The sequence below is a fragment of the Argopecten irradians genome, chromosome 2, assembly GCF_041381155.1.
Source record: "Argopecten irradians isolate NY chromosome 2, Ai_NY, whole genome shotgun sequence".
NCBI lineage: Eukaryota > Metazoa > Mollusca > Bivalvia > Pectinida > Pectinidae > Argopecten > Argopecten irradians.
Window position 1 is genome coordinate 33,906,144 of NC_091135.1, and position 21,328 is coordinate 33,927,471.

The following is a 21,328-nucleotide window of genomic DNA, read 5'->3' on the forward strand; positions in this document are numbered from 1 at the left end:
AATAGTCGTACAGTTAGGGTGTCCGATCGTCTTACACTCGAGCTACATGGTCCCACCTGCTATATTAAAAAATCTATCGGTCAGGTATGTTTTCGTAAAAACGCTTTATCGCCGATGATAGATTAGTTCAATTGCAGAAATCACGTTTTAAAATAACCATAGAAACAAATGATGATAAAAGGTAACAGGGTGCTCAATTAATCATTTACGGTAACAAACCATAATGGACCTGTGCAAAATGTGATGATGTGCTGAGAGGAAAAGAGGAAGACGCTTACAATATCATAATCGCCACGCCACATTCTATTCTCTTCTATACGTCTTTTAACAGATCATCATCGACCGTAAAAGGTCTTTAACCATCACAATGCAAGACCCAGACGCAACTATATTACAGACATTTTTTGTGTTACATCAAAACCGAACTAATAACATTGACCGCGAGTTCAGACATCCTTCCCTTTCGTTTATTTAGCTTTTATAGAAAAGTAACGAAAATCCGCTTACGTTTCGTTATATCATATATAGTATTTGATTTATTTTCGGAATGAGATAAAACAAATAGATCTATAACATTTTATAAAATGTTTGAAAGACTTTGATAAAAAAAAAATGATTATGTATGCCTTCTGTGCAATAAACGAGATGATGGAATCAATAATATTATCCTTATTTTAAAACAAAATCCATTTTCAGCAATATTGGAAAAGACCATTGATACCCAGAGGCGTAAATATATCTAGTAGCAAACCTATTTCTGAACTGGACGTCTTGAGTGTTCCATATCTCTTGGTTATTTGTAAAATAAAGTAATCATTACTATCATGGTCCTGTTTCTAATTTTATTATATCATTTTGCGAGACAACACCATAGAATAAGTCAATCAAGTCACGCAACCCTTATTGAGAAAGCCTAAAACAAATGTCTAGATGTACATTGTATGTCCCGTAAACCGGAGTTCGTCTAAAAATTAAAAGTATAAGTACCGTCTTTATTGATGTAACGTCACTAATGATGTACTATCACTGTTGATGAACCGTCATGGTTATACCCCTATAAAATAGTTCCTATATAAACGCTATTGCCAAAAATGCCAATAAATGAACTGTTCCGTCGAGCGGTCCAAAAACTGTTAAAATAGACTGTTAAGATGTGCTGTTGGACTGTAGTGACGTCACACCTACAATTCGTGACGTAAATGCATTGTTTTGAGTCAATGGGTATAACAAAACAATTATCGACTGGGTTTTCGGGCAACAGATGATTTGTTGGACCCTCACAAATCATCTTTGTTGGACCCTCACACAAACAGTTTATCTTCGGGTTCAACAAATCATCTGTTGCCCTCAACTCCAGTCAACAACTGTATACTGTTGATGTACCATCACTGTTGATGTACCATCACTGTTGATGTACTGTCACTGTTGATGAACCGTCACTGTTGATGTACCATCACTGTTGATGTACTGTCACTGGTGATGTACTGTCATTGTTGATATACCATCACTGTTGATGTACTGTCACTGGTGATGTACCATCACTGTTAATGTACTGTCACTGGTGATATACCGTCACTGTTGATGTACCGTCACTGGTGATGTACCGTCACTGTTGATGTACCGTCACTGGTGATGTACTGTCACTGTTGATGTAACGTCTCTGTTGATGTACCATCACTGTTGATGTACCGTCAGTGTTGATGCACCATCACTGTTGATGTACCGTCATTGTTGATGTACCATCACTGTTGATATACCGTCACTGGTGATGTTCCGTCACTGGTGATGTACCGTCACTGATAATGTACCGTCATTGTTTATGTACCGTCACTGATGATGTACTGTCACTGTTGATGTACCGTCACTGATTATGTACCGTCACTGATGATATGCCGTCACTGTTGATGTACCGTCACTGGTGATGTACCGTCATTATTGATGAACCGTCACTGTTGATGTACCGTCCATATTGATGTACCGTCACTGGTGATGTACCGTCACTGTTGATGTACCTTCATTGTTGATGTACCGTACATGCTGGTGTACCCTCAATGTTGTTGTACCGTCACTGGTGATGAACCGTCCATGTTGATGTACCCTCACTGTTGTTGTACCGTCACTGGTGATGTACCGCCATTGTTGATGTACCGTCACTGATAATGTACCGTCACTGTTGATGTACCGCCATTGTTGATGTACCGTCCATGTTGATGTACCCTCAATGTTGTTGTACAGTCACTGGTGATGTACCGTCACTGTTGATGTACCCTCACTGTTGTTGTACCGTCACTGGTGATGTACCGCCATTGTTGATGTACCGTCACTGGTAATGTACCGTCACTGTTGATGTACCGCCATTGTTGATGTACCGTCCATGTTGATGTACCCTCACTGTTGTTGTACAGTCACTGGTGATGTCTCGACACTGGTGATGTACCGCCATTGTTGATGTACCGTCACTGATAATGTACCGTCACTGTTGATGTACCGCCATTGTTGATGTACCGTCCATGTTGATGTACCCCCACTGTTGTTGTACCGTAACTGGTGATTTACCTTCATTGTTGATGTAACGTCACTGATAATGTACCGTCATTATTGATGTACCGTCACCGTTGATATACCGTCACTGGTGATTGCATAACTATGTATTGAGCATTTTATGTATATACGACTGTATACACGGTTCACATAGGCAATAACTGTATAATCCTTTTCCTCTGGTAATCTAGCTATTAACATAAAGCTAATGTATTTAGCATGTGTAAATCATATTCATATACCATTGATTGAGTAATAATACTCAATTTATATAGGTCAAATCCAGGTCAAACAGAGGTCAAGTGAAAACATCAAATAAATAGAGAATATATGATCAATTGGTCTTTAAATATAAGGTATGTTTTGGCGAGGGTAAAGAAAGTTTATTCTGGTCCAAAAATGTGGTATGTGTTTATTCCGACATCATTATTAAGGCAGTGAATAGTCATTCGAACTGTCGCGCACTGCTACATTAACATGTTTTCTCTGATGATCTCAACAAGCAATTCCATTTTTAAGGGTTGCAGACAAAACTGTTGAATGAAGCATTTTCTTACGTCGTGAAGTGAGGAGCTCATTATTGAAAGGTCCGAATTGAGACTACACCCTCTACCGTTTGAAAATGCGTTACTGTTTTGATTTATCAACTAATGAATATTGATCAAACAAAACTGTATTAACGGTAAGAATTTGGCGATATTTTGCAAACTATATAAGTTTTTGAGACATTGGTCATTTGCTTCGAAATTTATGCAGTATAAAGTGTATTATTAACACCAATAATGAATGTTGGATGATGACTAAATGTACTTTCCACAAATAACGTCTGAATTCACAAGGCACAGGTTTTTTTGTCTACAATTTTGTCTCATTGGTTGAATATGTGGAAAAACCATACATGATTATGCGATTTCCTACTTTTCCAAAACTTATTATAATAAATGAAAAAATAAAGTTGACCGATATTTCTTATGAAATGCTCGAACAGTCGTATTGAAATGTTAGAAACAACTTCGTCGTTTAACCCTTCAGTGATACGGTAGTTATGTTAAATGCTACATTCATACTGCTGTCATGCGATGTAATGCTGGAATTGTGTTAGGAGGAAACTGTAATGTTTTATTGGAATACTGCGGAACGACTGAAAGAGAGATAGTCGCGTATCATATGAACATTTTGACTTCATTCCAGATACACATGACGTGAACCCAGCATTGTCATAAAACTTGAACCGTATCACACAGACCTTGGCATCTGTGGTTGTGTAATGATAATGAACATATTTATGTGGTATTGGTAGGTTCGACAGAAAACATACAACTTTCAACCTTCAAAGACCACATTAGAGTATATAATGCAAAAGCCGTTACCCCATCAATTGCTTAACGTATAAACTGGCAAAGATAAATTAATTAAGATAAATTGTTAAACAGTTGTCTTTATATTAAAAGATAATGAGAACTTTCCGAAGTTTGATGTCCTGGTTTAAATAAGCCTTGCACTCTAAGACAGGTTAACATAGATAGGATTGTCAAAATATGCATGCATAATATTACATAATAAGGATTGGTTTAGAAAATCATAGGAAAACATTTTCAAATATGAACGCCTTGTGCTTGTCATAATGGGAATTAATTAAATGAAACTATACATTTGTATATATGTGACTTAACTTTACCATGTAATTGCCCTATAACGCTACTAGATGTTAGCCCAACATTACGTAAGCGGCTTCGAATTCATTTTTGTCAACAGCTTCTATTTCTGGTATTCCTGCATAAATGAGTTTACATTACGACACTGTTGAAAATCGTTTATGTATAGATTCAATAGAATTATCTTATGTTAATGCAAATGGGAAATGTAAATGCATTTGTTCATTATTTGGAAATCAAAACATACTTTGATTAAGCTTAATTTTAACTTGATTTGCTAAATTCATATTCTTCTGTCACCAGACATGGACTTTCTTCGGCAATGTAAGAAATAAATGATAAAATAATGGAAGTAACACTTGGTGTCGCGATACCAACGCAATGCCAACGGAGCAGAAGATCTGACCTCGAATTCTCGAAACCAATTTTAGTTATAAACTGACTTAAGAAAAAAAAAAAAAAAAAAAAACCCGATGAGTTACACAAGCAGAACAACTTCAGTCAAGTCAATTACATGTAATATTAGGCCTTGATACACGTATATATCACATAACAGACGCGTAACAATGTATACAAAATACCAATTAATTATTCATTTAGACTTGAATTCAGGAAATAAAATATAGAAATATATACTGAATTCTTACTTTTTTTTTAAATTACAGTTGTTGAATGTTTAAAGACTTATGATGTCTGCTTACAGTTTTAAATTAACTTCATCGCACAATATAAACTATGCCGAACCATTTAGGAATTTACCAAAACTTAGCTAGAACTAACGATCAAGCCAACTAGACATGACGACCTGAAGCAACCAACACAACATGCCACCGCGATCCACGCGATAGAAATGTTCTGCCGAGGATGAGGTCCCAAATTCAAACCATACCAGTGACGTAACGAACAATTCGTTTTACGTGCGCATTCGTTAAGAAATACATAGCCCTTTGGTATTGCTGACTCCAGTGTCGTAACATTGTGAAATTGTCGCCATTCCTCGACAGATATAATATCCTACATTTGTGCCACATTACCTCATGTTCTGATAAATTACAATCCCGTTTCTATGGTTCCCATAGAAACGGGAGATCAATTCCGGTATACAATAAATACAAGGATAAAGCAAAAAACTCTGGGCGGGGAGATTTGTTGGCAATGTACCGAATAGCAAAAGCCATAGCAAGCTAGTTCGGAGGCGTATATAAAACGAAATGCAACAATGATTATGAACAGAGATGTTGGCACACGTTATAGTTGTGTTCATCATTACCTATTGAACAACGTATACGATGGGCCGGTGTTCTATGGTCTTGACCCCATTTTACGAACCAAAATCTATTAAAAAAACGGATGTTACATTGAAGTAACGGTGCTTTGAGCTTTAATGAATTGTTCATCTTTTTGGTTAAATATCTTAAAACTTTTTTCATAACTCATAATTTTTTAGTACTTATACACTTTGTGGGGATAATTAGCTATCACTAATATTATACGGCAATACTGTAGCGTTGTTGGTGTTTTTACTATGTCCATTTAGCGATATTTTTATCCAAGCTTTTCTTTATAAACGTGACCGTGATGATATGTATAGGTGTAGTGTAAATAGAAGTAAAAGCTTTGTAACACCATTGTTTACGAATTAACCCGGATCTTTACAAACAATCGATGGCTATGACCTGAAGCATTTAACCGTATCCTCAGATAACATTACCAGTTTATTGAAGCTTGAGACTCGTTATAAGAAAAACGTACTATATGGAAATTGTTGATTTCAAACACCGGTATAAAACAAAAGCCATTTTAGGATGAAAACAACGACCCTTGAGTAACATAAGCTTGAGCACACTAGAACTGTTCTCAATAGTTTGGAAGACTAAATAACTATGCAATGTTTAAATGTACCGATAAAGAGTAGACGGATACATATAAGAATCAAGCAATACTTATGTGAAAATCTGTAAATCGGGATTCAAACACCAGGTAACTATTTTTTCATAACATTATATCAAAATGCATGTTTTTTCTTTCTTTCTTTCTTTCTTTCTTTCTTTCTGCCTTTCTTTCATGTTTTTTCTTTCTTTCTTTCTTTCTTTCTTTCTTTCTGCCTTTCTTTCTTTCTCTTTGTTTTAAGACATAAGGATGTTTAGGCTAAAACAAAATTTTATTAGATTTTCGGTCAGTTACCTAAAATAAGGTCAAATAGCAATTATCCACAATTGCATTGATGTATACTTTTCATGGCATTTATTGATTAAGCACAAGTTAATTAAACTATTTAACTGTATCTAAAGGCAAACTATCAACAGGAACGATGTTTACACCCGGCGACCGGGGGCTATACACGTATCACGTGACCTGTATTCAATATGGCGACGCATTTATTAAGGCGATATGGGTATTATCCCTAACCTTCCAGCGACACTTTCCCGATAAATGGCCTCGTCAATTGGTAAATAACTACTTAATACGAAAACATTGCTATGTAATTGTATCGTTAATAAATGCGTTCATGTGTTATTACTTAGTTTAACAGGCCACTCTTGTTGCTATATAGTTGATAGTCCTGTATACATGAAACGACTAAGACAGGTTATGCGAGTGAACCAGTTATTTTGATGCTCCGTAAAGTGCTGTACTCTATCACACTCTATCTTCGTCAAACATCAAAGCTGTTATATTTCGACTGTTTATTGTAAGCACAATTATCCACACAAATCAAAACACATACAGAGAATCTCAGGAATTCTCCACCAAAAGTCTGATCTGTTCAGCTCAAACTTAAGATTGAGTCCCCCTTGGGTTGCCATTGTAAAATAGCCATAGCATTTGTACTATAAGAAATAGACTAATTATAAGATAATCAATTAATACATTTGTTAGTACTAAAATAATACACTAGATGTTCGTCTTAACTGTAGATAAAACCTACCGGATGTCAATCTAAAGGAAAGGACAACGTTTCGTGTCATTATCCTACATTCCAGACACTTCGTGGTGCGCTATAAAATAAAACAGCTATTGGTGCTAAGGAGAAGTGTGTAGGGGGGGGGGGGGTTATTCCCCTGCGAGACTAATTAAGGGAATTGTCTAGCTAATGAGAATAGATCTCGCGTTCAAAAGGGCTATCGTTTGCAGATGACGTACGATTTTGGTTTCAGTCATAATTACAACCTTCTGAACCACACGTAAGAAGAAAGGTTGATCGTCGGTCGTAGAGGTTCTGATATTTTTGCAAAATTATTTGTTTACATTAGTATGGTCCTTTTAAAAAAATACATGGTGTACACCAATTTCTGATTATTTGATTTCATTGGAAAATCAACCAGGAACAAAAGAAAGCAAGTAATCATGAACCATTGTGTATTTTTTTTCATAATTCTTCAATGAAAAAAAAATATGAACAGTGATATCCCAATGATACATTTATCGAGATTGACAAAGATCCATGTGCAGCGCTATGACAACTAATGTGTGATAGGTGAAAAACGTCATACATCATTTTATATTAAAGCCATTTTGCAATATTTTATCATAAATGTAATAATTCCTATGGATATTGAACTTTTGGTATAAATTGATTCTTGTAAAGCCCTATTAAGAGTCATGATCTTTGAAGGACGTGTTCGGTTTAGATAATAGAGGAAAGCTAGACTACCCGGAGGAAAACCCTCGATCAGCGGTCAGTAGGTCTAGCAACTGTCCTGTATAATCATCTTTTGTTTGCTAAGTGAAATAATTATGAAGCGAGGTTACGATTTTAAGAATTTGACATGGATGTGGCATCAATCATATAAGATCTAAAAAAACACCCAGAATTATTATGTCGCATTACCAATGATAGCTTGTATAGAATACTAATGCATATACAAGATGTATTACTTCCTTTTCGGTTAATTCTATAAAGATACTATTAGTACACTCAATACGTACAGATCAGTTTCTAAGTGACGCACAAAATGTACATCCAATGTACATGGATTTTAGAGCGGAAAAAATAAATACCCGAGTCGTTTACTGTTTACATATAAATGTATAATCATTTTACCACGACAGATGTCTACACTCTTGTTGCTTCATTACATGTGTATAGGATCGGACCCCCACAACCTACAAAATGGAGTGGGGTCAGAGTAGGAAAAGGAACATAACGTAAGAAACAAGACAAATCATGGTTTGTGTAATATAGTCAGTTACTAATTTTATAAAGCATTATACATGATTATTCTTTGAACGTTTAATGATTTCCATTGCTTGATCCATCAAAAGTTGTGGGTTTCAGCGGAATACCGAACAGATAATAACAGGTCAGAACAAGAACTTTAGCAGATCGTGAAATCGGTGCTGTTACTTATATTAATAGGGTATCATATATGCATATCCTTGGCTTTTGAAAATTTCCACTGTTTGATTCATCAAAACTTGTGGGTTTGAATGGATTACCGAAGAAAATAACAGGTCAAAATTAAATATTTTCCTTACAGACAAGTTTGACTGTATATGCAAACCACGACAAAGGAATACATACACGTATACATAATATTATATGCAAAACAAAAATAGTTGTAAGAGGGCTGGGATGTATCTGGCAGAAGGGGTATGGTTGAATGTCTTCTAATTATATTACTAGTACTCACCGTGTCCGAATCACCATGCTGTATGGACCAGTAAAGTCCATACACTCACAGCCAAAGCACATAACATCCCACAGCTAGACTCCAGCATAAGGCGGATTACAGCGTTCCGTATCGTGATAGGCTTTAGTACCATAAACAACGGTGTCGTGTATACGTAATTCTCCTACGTTGGCACGGGCTGAACGTCGTTATTGCAAATGGAACAACGCACGCGTAGCTTTGTTCAATTTACACAAACAACCTACAGAATATGTACCAGGTATGTAACTTGTATGAAAACATCCGACACATGCATTTCTTGTGCACTGTTTCTCATATGTTCGCAGTGTTTTTGAAGCGGTCTTGTTGCTCATGTCGTTTCAACAGGTTAATTCTGGCATTACCTCAAGCAGTATTTGGATAGTCAGCGTTTGAAACCAAAACATTGGCTTCACTGAGAAGATGAATAAATCTCAAATTCAAACAGGATCCTTCTTTTACTTCCCACGTGCAAAGCAGAATACACGCGAGAAAACGCAATATACACCTAATCTATTCATAGACAAGCTTTGAGCAAATGTAATCCACCGAAATAAGCGTTATACCAGGTATGCTTTAATTTCTTTCAAAGGTACAGCCTTGACTTATAAGTCTGTTTGCACTTTCTCTACGTAGTTGCATAACAAATTGGATGTAGAAATTGATAGTGTTTAGGTGCATAAATATTGCTGCAACATGCAACATTACCAATTCCATCTCAAATAACGCAAATCCTATTACACTTCTGACATTAGTGATGTTGCTAATTCTTTTCTGCTGTTTCGCTAATATGAAAGTTTATTTGTAAACAAGTGATTGGACTTCAGCCTGCTCACCAAATGTAGATACAGGAAAATGAACTGGAAACCAATCATCTCTGCTGATTTATATATAAAACGACTGGTTTAAGAGGACGTGTTTCTTTCATACCTACGAGTGTAATACTACCTGGTCTAGGGCAATACACTCATGTCGCCTGAGGCTGTATTGCATGGCTACCCGTGCAATAAAGCCTCGTGACGTCACGGCGTCAACAAAATCTCTATTTCCTCGGAAAAACTTTAACATTTTTTTTTCACAAATATGACCGGTTTTACTATAAAAGATGCAAACAACGGAATTTGTGTTGAAAATATCACGTAATTTTTCATGTTTGGAAAATTGACTTCCAGTCGTGGATTTCTTCGAATTTATTTGAAAATGGCGGGATATTATAGTTGTAAAATTGAAATAAAACGTCGAGGTATGAAAGAAGAATACTCTTTCATAAGTGGATATGAAGGATAGGGATATTCTACCCTCGGGATCACAAAATGTTGCAAAATCCTCGGCAAGCCTCGGGTTTTACTACATTTTGTGAACCTCGATTAGAATATCCCTATCCTTCATATCGACATATGAAAGAGCCTTATAATATTGCACTACACAATAAACTGACTGTGGAAACATCTGGTGATGGTACGCTGAACTTGCGATTTATTCTGCTTTATTGTGAGCTGTCAATATTAATACCATGTAAACCATATAATCAATCCGACCAGGATACTGTAGATAATTTTCTCCATCAACACAAAAAATGTCAGCTGGTACTTTATGTTGAATAGGAAAATGTAAACTACATAAGTGGTCTGATATATCTGATATGCAATCCAATCAGATGTCGACCGTTAGTACTTTTTGATGAAAAGATGATGAATGACACATTTTCAAACTTTCCGTTTCTAAGTAAAGTACTTTTTCATGAAATTGTGATAAATGACACTTGTAATATCTTGTATATATAAGTAATGAGCATTTATTTGTTTTAAGTAAGTCAACTGTTTGTTGGGTGCTGTCGTGAAAACAAAAAAAGTTTTGTTGAGGTGCAAAGATACAGTACTAATCCATCGTTTAAAGTATATTTAACATCAAATCAACAGATATAGTTACTTTAGGACAGACTCCACTGAATGACACCCTATCAACAGTGTCCCTAGCTTTAGGACGGGCTCATCTGAATGACATTCTATCAACAGTGTCCCTAGCTTTAGGACGGGCCCATCTGAATGGCATCCTATCAACAGTGTCCCTAGCTTTAGGACGGGCTCATCTGAATGACATCCTATCAACAGTGTCCCTAGCTTTAGGACGGGCCCATCTGAATGACATCCTATCAACAGTGTCCCTAGCTTTAGGACGGGCTCATCTGAATGACATCCTATCAACAGTGTCCCTAGCTTTAGGACGGGCTCATCTGAATGACATCCTATCAACAGTGTCCCTAGCTTTAGGACGGGCTCATCTGAATGACATCCTATCAACAGTGTCCCTAGCATAAGGACGGGCTCATCTGAATGACATCCTATCAAAAGATATAGTTACTTTAGGACGGGCTCATTTGAATGACATTCTATCAACAGTGTCCCTAGCTTTAGGACGGGCTCATCTGAATGACATTCTATCAACAGTGTCCCTAGCTTTAGGACGGGCTCATTCTGAATGACATCCTATCAACAGTGTCCCTAGCTTTAGGACGGGCTCATCTGAATGACATCTATCAACAGTGTCCCTAGCTTTAGACGGGCCATCTGAATGACATCCTATCAACAGTGTCCCTAGCTTTAGGACGGGCTCATCTGAATGACATCCTATCAACAGTGTCCCTAGCTTTAGGACGGGCTCATCTGAATGACATCCTATCAACAGTGTCCCTAGCTTTAGGACGGGCTCATCTGAATGGCATCCTATCAACAGTGTCCCTAGCTTTAGGACGGGCTCATCTGAATGACATCCTATCAACAGTGTCCCTAGCTTTAGGACGGGCTCATCTGAATGACATCCTATCAACAGTGTCCCTAGCTTTAGGACGGGCTCATCTGAATGACATCCTATCAACAGTGTCCCTAGCTTTAGGACGGGCTCATCTGAATGCATCTATCACAGTGTCCTGCTTAGACGGCCATCTGAATGCATCTATCAACAGTGTCCCTAGCTTTAGGACGGGCTCATCTGAATGACATCCTATCAACAGTGTCCCTAGCTTTAGGACGGGCTCATCTGAATGACATCCTATCAACAGTGTCCCTAGCTTTAGGACGGGCTCATCTGAATGACATCCTATCAACAGTGTCCCTAGCTTTAGGACGGGCTCATCTGAATGACATCCTATCAACAGTGTCCCTAGCTTTAGGACGGGCTCATCTGAATGACATCCTATCAACAGTGTCCCTAGCTTTAGGACGGGCTCATCTGAATGACATCCTATCAACAGTGTCCCTAGCTTTAGGACGGGCCCATCTGAATGACATCCTATCAACAGTGTCCCTAGCTTTAGGACGGGCTCATCTGAATGACATCCTATCAACAGTGTCCCTAGCTTTAGGACGGGCCCATCTGAATGACATCCTATCAACAGTGTCCCTAGCTTTAGGACGGGCTCATCTGAATGACATCCTATCAACAGTGTCCCTAGCTTTAGGACGGGCTCATCTGAATGACATCCTATCAACAGTGTCCCTAGCTTTAGGACGGGCTCATCTGAATGACATCCTATCAACAGTGTCCCTAGCTTTAGGACGGGCTCATCTGAATGACATCCTATCAACAGTGTCCCTAGCTTTAGGACGGGCTCATCTGAATGACATCCTATCAACAGTGTCCCTAGCTTTAGGACGGGCTCATCTGAATGACATCCTATCAACAGTGTCCCTAGCTTTAGGACGGGCTCATCTGAATGACATCCTATCAACAGTGTCCCTAGCTTTAGGACGGGCTCATCTGAATGACATCCTATCAACAGTGTCCCTAGCTTTAGGACGGGCTCATCTGAATGACATCCTATCAACAGTGTCCCTAGCTTTAGGACGGGCTCATCTGAATGACATCCTATCAACAGTGTCCCTAGCTTTAGGACGGGCTCATCTGAATGACATCCTATCAACAGTGTCCCTAGCTTTAGGACGGGCTCATCTGAATGACATCCTATCAACAGTGTCCCTAGCTTTAGGACGGGCTCATCTGAATGACATCCTATCAACAGTGTCCCTAGCTTTAGGACGGGCTCATCTGAATGACATCCTATCAACAGTGTCCCTAGCTTTAGGACGGGCTCATCTGAATGACATCCTATCAACAGTGTCCCTAGCTTTAGGACGGGCTCATCTGAATGACATCCTATCAACAGTGTCCCTAGCTTTAGGACGGGCTCATCTGAATAGCATCCTATCAACAGTGTCCCTAGCTTTAGGACGGGCTCATCTGAATGACATCCTATCAACAGTGTCTCTAGCTTTAGGACGGGCTCATCTGAATGGCATCCTATCAACAGTGTCCCTAGCTTTAGGACGGGCTCATCTGAATGACATCCTATCAACAGTGTCCCTAGCTTTAGGACGGGCACATCTGAATAGCATCCTATCAACAGTGTCCCTAGCTTTAGGACGGGCTCATCTGAATGGCATCCTATCAACAGTGTCCCTAGCTTTAGGACGGGCTCATCTGAATGCATCCTATCAACAGTGTCCCTAGCTTTAGGACGGGCTCATCTGAATGCATCCTATCAACAGTGTCCCTAGCTTTAGGACGGGCTCATCTGAATGACATCCTATCAACAGTGTCCCTAGATTTAGGACGGGCTCATCTGAATGCATCCTATCAACAGTGTCCCTAGCTTTAGGACGGGCTCATCTGAATGACATCCTATCAACAGTGTCCCTAGCTTTAGGACGGGCTCATCTGAATGACATCCTATCAACAGTGTCCCTAGCTTTAGGACGGGCTCATCTGAATGACATCCTATCAACAGTGTCCCTAGCTTTAGGACGGGCTCATCTGAATAGCATCCTATCAACAGTGTCTCTAGCTTTAGGACGGGCTCATCTGAATGCATCCTATCAACAGTGTCCCTAGCTTTAGGACGGGCTCATCTGAATGACATCCTATCAACAGTGTCCCTAGCTTTAGGACGGGCTCATCTGAATGACATCCTATCAACAGTGTCCCTAGCTTTAGGACGGGCTCATCTGAATGACATCCTATCAACAGTGTCCCTAGCTTTAGGACGGGCTCATCTATGAATGACATCCTATCAACAGTGTCCCTAGCTTTAGGACGGGCTCATCTGAATGACATCCTATCAACAGTGTCCCTAGCTTTAGGACGGGCTCATCTGAATGACATCCTATCAACAGTGTCCCTAGCTTTAGGACGGGCTCATCTGAATGACATCCTATCAACAGTGTCCCTAGCTTTAGGACGGGCTCATCTGAATGACATCCTATCAACAGTGTCTCTAGCTTTAGGACGGGCTCATCTGAATGCATCCTATCAACAGTGTCCCTAGCTTTAGGACGGGCTCATCTGAATGACATCCTATCAACAGTGTCCCTAGCTTTAGGACGGGCTCATCTGAATGACATCCTATCAACAGTGTCCCTAGCTTTAGGACGGGCTCATCTGAATGACATCCTATCAACAGTGTCCCTAGCTTTAGGACGGGCTCATCTGAATGACATCCTATCAACAGTGTCCCTAGCTTTAGGACGGGCTCATCTGAATGGCATCCTATCAACAGTGTCCCTAGCTTTAGGACGGGCTCATCTGAATGACATCCTATCAACAGTGTCCATAGCTTTAGGACGGGCTCATCTGAATGGCATCCTATCAACAGTGTCCCTAGCTTTAGGACGGGCTCATCTGAATGACATCCTATCAACAGTGTCCCTAGCTTTAGGACGGGCACAGCTGAATAGCATCCTATCAACAGTGTCCCTAGCTTTAGGACGGGCTCATCTGAATGACATCCTATCAACAGTGTCCCTAGCTTTAGGACGGGCTCATCTGAATGCATCCTATCAACAGTGTCCCTAGCTTTAGGACGGGCTCATCTGAATGACATCCTATCAACAGTGTCCCTAGCTTTAGGACGGGCTCATCTGAATGACATCCTATCAACAGTGTCCCTAGCTTTAGGACGGGCTCATCTGAATGACATCCTATCAACAGTGTCCCTAGCTTTAGGACGGGCTCATCTGAATGACATCCTATCAACAGTGTCCCTAGCTTTAGGACGGGCCCATCTGAATGACATCCTATCAACAGTGTCCCTAGCTTTAGGACGGGCTCATCTGAATGACATCCTATCAACAGTGTCCCTAGCTTTAGGACGGGCTCATCTGAATGACATCCTATCAACAGTGTCCCTAGCTTTAGGACGGGCTCATCTGAATGACATCCTATCAACAGTGTCCCTAGCTTTAGGACGGGCCCATTTGAATGCATCCTATCAACAGTGTCCCTAGCTTATAGGATCGTCTGAATGACATCCTATCAACAGTGTCCCTAGCTTTAGGACGGGCTCATCTGAATGACATCCTATCAACAGTGTCTCTAGCTTTAGGACGGGCTCATCTGAATGACATCCTATCAACAGTGTCCCTAGCTTTAGGACGGGCTCATCTGAATGACATCCTATCAACAGTGTCCCTAGCTTTAGGACGGGCTCATCTGAATGACATCCTATCAACAGTGTCCCTAGCTTTAGGACGGGCCATCTGAATGCATCCTATCAACAGTGTCCCTAGCTTTAGGACGGGCTCATCTGAATGACATCCTATCAACAGTGTCCCTAGCTTTAGGACGGGCTCATCTGAATGACATCCTATCAACAGTGTCCCTAGCTTTAGGACGGGCTCATCTGAATGACATCCTATCAACAGTGTCCCTAGCTTTAGGACGGGCTCATCTGAATGACATCCTATCAACAGTGTCCCTAGCTTTAGGACGGGCTCATCTGAATGACATCCTATCAACAGTGTCCCTAGCTTTAGGACGGGCTCATCTGAATGACATCCTATCAACAGTGTCCCTAGATTTAGGACGGGCTCATCTGAATGACATCCTATCAACAGTGTCCCTAGCTTTAGGACGGGCTCATCTGAATGACATCCTATCAACAGTGTCCCTAGCTTTAGGACGGGCTCATCTGAATGACATCCTATCAACAGTGTCCCTAGCTTTAGGACGGGCTCATCTGAATGACATCCTATCAACAGTGTCCCTAGCTTTAGGACGGGCTCATCTGAATGACATCCTATCAACAGTGTCCCTAGCTTTAGGACGGGCTCATCTGAATGACATCCTATCAACAGTGTCCCTAGCTTTAGGACGGGCCCATCTGAATGGCATCCTATCAACAGTGTCCCTAGATTTAGGACGGGCTCATCTGAATGACATCCTATCAACAGTGTCCTAGCTTTAGGACGGGTTCCACTGAATGACATTCTATCAACAGTGTCCCTAGAATTAGGACGGGCTCATCTAAATGCATCCTATCAACAGTGTCCTTAGCATAAGGACGGGCTCATCTGAATGACATCCTATCAAAAGATATAGTTAGCTTTAGGACGGGCTCATCTGAATGACATCCTATCAACAGTGTCCTAGCTTTAGGACGGGCTCATCTGAATGACATCCTATCAACAGTGTCCCTAGCTTTAGGACGGGCTCATCTGAATGACATCCTATCAACAGTGTCCCTAGCTTTAGGACGGGCTCATCTGAATGACATCCTATCAACAGTGTCCCTAGCTTTAGGACGGGCTCATCTGAATGACATCCTATCAACAGTGTCCCTAGCTTTAGGACGGGCTCATCTGAATGACATCCTATCAACAGTGTCCCTAGCTTTAGGACGGGCTCATCTGAATGACATCCTATCAACAGTGTCCCTAGCTTTAGGACGGGCTCATCTGAATGCATCCTATCAACAGTGTCCCTAGCTTTAGGACGGGCTCATCTGAATGCATCTATCAACAGTGTCCTACTTAGGACGGGCTCATCTGAATGCATCCTATCAACAGTGTCCTAGCTTTAGGACGGGCTCATCTGAATGACATCCTATCAACAGTGTCCCTAGCTTTAGGACGGGCTCATCTGAATGCATCCTATCAACAGTGTCCCTAGCTTTAGGACGGGCTCATCTGAATGACATCCTATCAACAGTGTCCCTAGCTTTAGGACGGGCTCATCTGAATGACATCCTATCAACAGTGTCCATAGCATTAGGACGGGCTCATCTGAATGACATCCTATCAACAGTGTCCCTAGCTTTAGGACGGGCCCATCTGAATGACATCCTATCAACAGTGTTCCTAGCTTTAGGACGGGCCATTGATCATCTATCAACAGTGTCCTAGCTTTAGGACGGGCTCATCTGAATGCATCCTATCAACAGTGTCCCTAGCTTTAGGACGGGCTCATCTGAATGACATCCTATCAACAGTGTCCCTAGCTTTAGGACGGGCTCATCTGAATGACATCCTATCAACAGTGTCCCTAGCTTTAGGACGGGCTCATCTGAATGACATCCTATCAACAGTGTCCCTAGCTTTAGGACGGGCTCATCTGAATGACATCCTATCAACAGTGTCCCTAGCTTTAGGACGGGCTCATCTGAATGACATCCTATCAACAGTGTCCCTAGCTTTAGGACGGGCTCATCTGAATGACATCCTATCAACAGTGTCCCTAGCTTTAGGACGGGCTCATCTGAATGACATCCTATCAACAGTGTCCCTAGCTTTAGGACGGGCTCATCTGAATGACATCCTATCAACAGTGTCCCTAGCTTAGGACGGGCTGGATCATCCTAGGTGAATGACATCCTATCAACAGTGTCCCTAGCTTTAGGACGGGCTCATCTGAATGACATCCTATCAACAGTGTCCCTAGCTTTAGGACGGGCTCATCTGAATGACATACATCTATCAACAGTGTCCCTAGCTTTAGGACGGGCTCATCTGAATGACATCCTATCAACAGTGTCCCTAGATTTAGGACGGGCTCATCTGAATGACATCCTATCAACAGTGTCCCTAGCTTTAGGACGGGCTCATCTGAATGACATCCTATCAACAGTGTCCATAGCTTTAGGACGGGTTCCACTGAATGACATCCTATCAACAGTGTCCCTAGCTTTAGGACGGGCTCATCTGAATGACATCCTATCAACAGTGTCCCTAGCTTTAGGACGGGCTCATCTGAATGACATCCTATCAACAGTGTCCCTAGCTTTAGGACGGGCTCATCTGAATGACATCCTATCAACAGTGTCCCTAGCTTTAGGACGGGCTCATCTGAATGACATCCTATCAACAGTGTCCCTAGCTTTAGGACGGGCTCATCTGAATGACATCCTATCAACAGTGTCCCTAGCTTTAGGACGGGCCCATTTGAATGGCATCCTATCAACAGTGTCCATAGCTTTAGGACGGGCTCATCTGAATGACATCCCTATCAACAGTGTCCCTTAGCTTTAGGACGGGCTCATCTGAATGACATCCTATCAACAGTGTCCATAGCTTTAGGACGGGCTCATCTGAATGACATCCTATCAACAGTGTCCCTAGCTTTAGGACGGGCCCATCTGAATGACATCCTATCAACAGTGTCCCTAGCTTTAGGACGGGCTCATCTGAATGACATCCTATCAACAGTGTCCCTAGCTTTAGGACGGGCTCATCTGAATGACATCCTATCAACAGTGTCCCTAGCTTTAGGACGGGCTCATCTGAATGACATCCTATCAACAGTGTCCCTAGCTTTAGGACGGGCTCATCTGAATGACATCCTATCAACAGTGTCCCTAGCTTTAGGACGGGCTCATCTGAATGACATCCTATCAACAGTGTCCCTAGCTTTAGGACGGGCTCATCTGAATGACATCCTATCAACAGTGTCCCTAGCTTTAGGACGGGCTCATCTGAATGACATCCTATCAACAGTGTCCCTAGCTTTAGGACGGGCTCATCTGAATGACATCCTATCAACAGTGTCCCTAGCTTTAGGACGGGCTCATCTGAATGACATCCTATCAACAGTGTCCCTAGCTTTAGGACGGGCTCATCTGAATGACATCCTATCAACAGTGTCCCTAGCTTTAGGACGGGCTCATCTAAATGACGTTCTATCAACAGTGTCCCTAGCTTTAGGACGGGCTCATCTGAATGCATCCTATCAACAGTGTCCCTAGCTTTAGGACGGGCTCATCTGAATGACATCCTATCAACAGTGTCCCTAGCTTTAGGACGGGCTCATCTGAATGACATCCTATCAACAGTGTCCTAGCTTTAGGACGGGCTCATCTGAATGACATCCTATCAACAGTGTCCCTAGCTTTAGGACGGGCTCATCTGAATGACATCCTATCAACAGTGTCCCTAGCTTTAGGACGGGCCCATCTGAATGACATCCTATCAACAGTGTCCCTAGCTTTAGGACGGGCTCATCTGAATGACATCCTATCAACAGTGTCCCTAGCTTTAGGACGGGCTCATCTGAATGACATCCTATCAACAGTGTCCCTAGCTTTAGGACGGGCTCATCTGAATGACATCCTATCAACAGTGTCCCTAGCTTTAGGACGGGCTCATCTGAATGACATCCTATCAACAGTGTCCCTAGCTTTAGGACGGGCTCATCTGAATGACATCCTATCAACAGTGTCCCTAGCTTTAGGATGGGCTCATCTGAATGACATCCTATTTACAGTGTCCCTAGCTTTAGGATGGGCTCATCTAAATGACATAGTATCAACAGCTTTAGGACGACCGCCTTTGTTTAAAACCCTTACTAAATATATTAAGTTTAAGTTTAAGTTAAGTTAATTTTCCAGTACAGGATTGAGGTCCTCTACACTGGACTCATAATCATACAATAAATACATACATGATACAGTATATAATGTACATGTAGCATTGCAGGTAATAATCTATAAAGTTTCGTTAGTTAAGTTTTTAAGAAATGTTCTATTTCCATGTTGATAATTTCAAGGTGTTCATGTTTATATTGTTAACACAGTTCATAATGACAACTCTGCTCTATAATTATAGAGTAGGTCTTGGTTTTCCCAGAATTTGTCTAAATTATTTATTTTACCATACAAAGTTTGCCTCCCTGTGTTGGTGAGCGTTTTCTGGACCAATTGGAGTATTTATTGTAGTCGTGTGATAACAAAACATATGTCAATGCCTTTAGTGTACCACGTTGAAACATATAGTAAAACACATCAGGGATAATGGTAAAATGCTATCAATCAATGAACTGTTTGTTATCTGAAATTGGATTCGATGTCCTGTTAAGAGTTGAGACCATTCAACTGCAATTTCGTTTTACCCTGAGACAGTTTGAAAGTATTTAGAAAAATACTTACAAACTTAAATAATAACTCAGAATCCGCTAGTCCTTCCTTCAGGAATTTATAAGTTTTCCTTCCGTCAAAATAAGTCATAACTAATATTCGATATCTTGCGTTATATAATGTCTCGCATTATAGGTTCACTGGTTTTTATAAACATTGTATTTAAATTGTTATTTATGTTAAAACAAATATGAACATTCTAAAAAAAATAAGCATAAAGACATGTTTTTTGTATTTATGGGGAACATGAAGTAATTTATACTGTCTGTTTTCAATTTGATTAGTTTTATTTTTTTCTAATCCGGATTATTTTTTCCTATACCGGATTTTGGATCTAGTCACTGCCGTCTAGACGGTCACGTGATCTCTTTGTTTATATTTAGATGCTTTGTTGAAAAATCTATGGCGGGTGAAAACTTTTCAACTTGTTCAGCAACCTTTCTGGTAATTTATTGTATAATGGCGTTTTTTCGAGATTTCCCCAACTTTTTGTGCTTTTAGCCTTTTTTATTTATTGATTCATTGGCATTTAATTAATTTTCGACAATACATGTATATGTCTTTGAGTTTTTTGTCAGCATAAAACCTAGCATGCTTCTCACAGGAAATAGAGTAAAACACGATGGTATAATTTTTAAAGTAAGTGAACGTTTCACTTTTAATGACTTTATTTAAAAAAGAAATCATTTTGATTACATCGATATACTTAGGTATGAAAACACTCTATGGGTGTAACAATAGTAAACTCAGATGAATTATCTGAGCGTCTATGAAGAATGTCCTTCCGTTTTTTGTCTATGATTTCATAACACCAAAAGATATTGAGAATAATGCTTAAATATGAAGCCATACAATCAAACGTTTTATTATATGTATAACACAAAAATGTAATTTGGTTCTGCTTAAAACCACTGACATTATAATGACGACATCATTTTTAAGATATTTGCACGTCAAGAGGACATCATACGGGCACTGTGAAATGTTTTATGCTTTGTAAAACAGTTTTTTGTCATATATAATGCCCCACACTTAAACAACTCAAATCGGTTCTGTGTATTACCAGAAGTACAGAAAGTAATCACCAACACCAGAAAAGATTGTCCAATGCATTAATTAGGCATTATGAAATAAGAAAAAAATCTTAATCTTTAATGCTACTGTTCAGCGGTTGCTAAAATTAATTTCAAGAATAACGTCGCTTTTGTTTTACGGCATTCTGTCTTTTTGTGAAAATCGTTGCGTCACATCTGTCTCGCGACGACCCTTCGCTGGACAATAGGGATGTATATTTATCTTAAGCA

General features: G+C 40.2%; 1 protein-coding gene across 1 annotated transcript in view; it reads right to left on the minus strand.

Moving 5' to 3' along the window:
• Window positions 1-8,953, minus strand: part of LOC138315237 (small conductance calcium-activated potassium channel protein 2-like) — a 73,066-nt gene extending 64,113 nt beyond the window's left edge. Inside the window, exon 1 of the mRNA XM_069256099.1 lies at window positions 8,831-8,953. The gene's annotated coding sequence lies outside the window, so the exon portion shown is untranslated. The remainder of the gene's footprint in view (window positions 1-8,830) is intronic.
• Window positions 8,954-21,328: the final 12,375 nt, after the last annotated feature.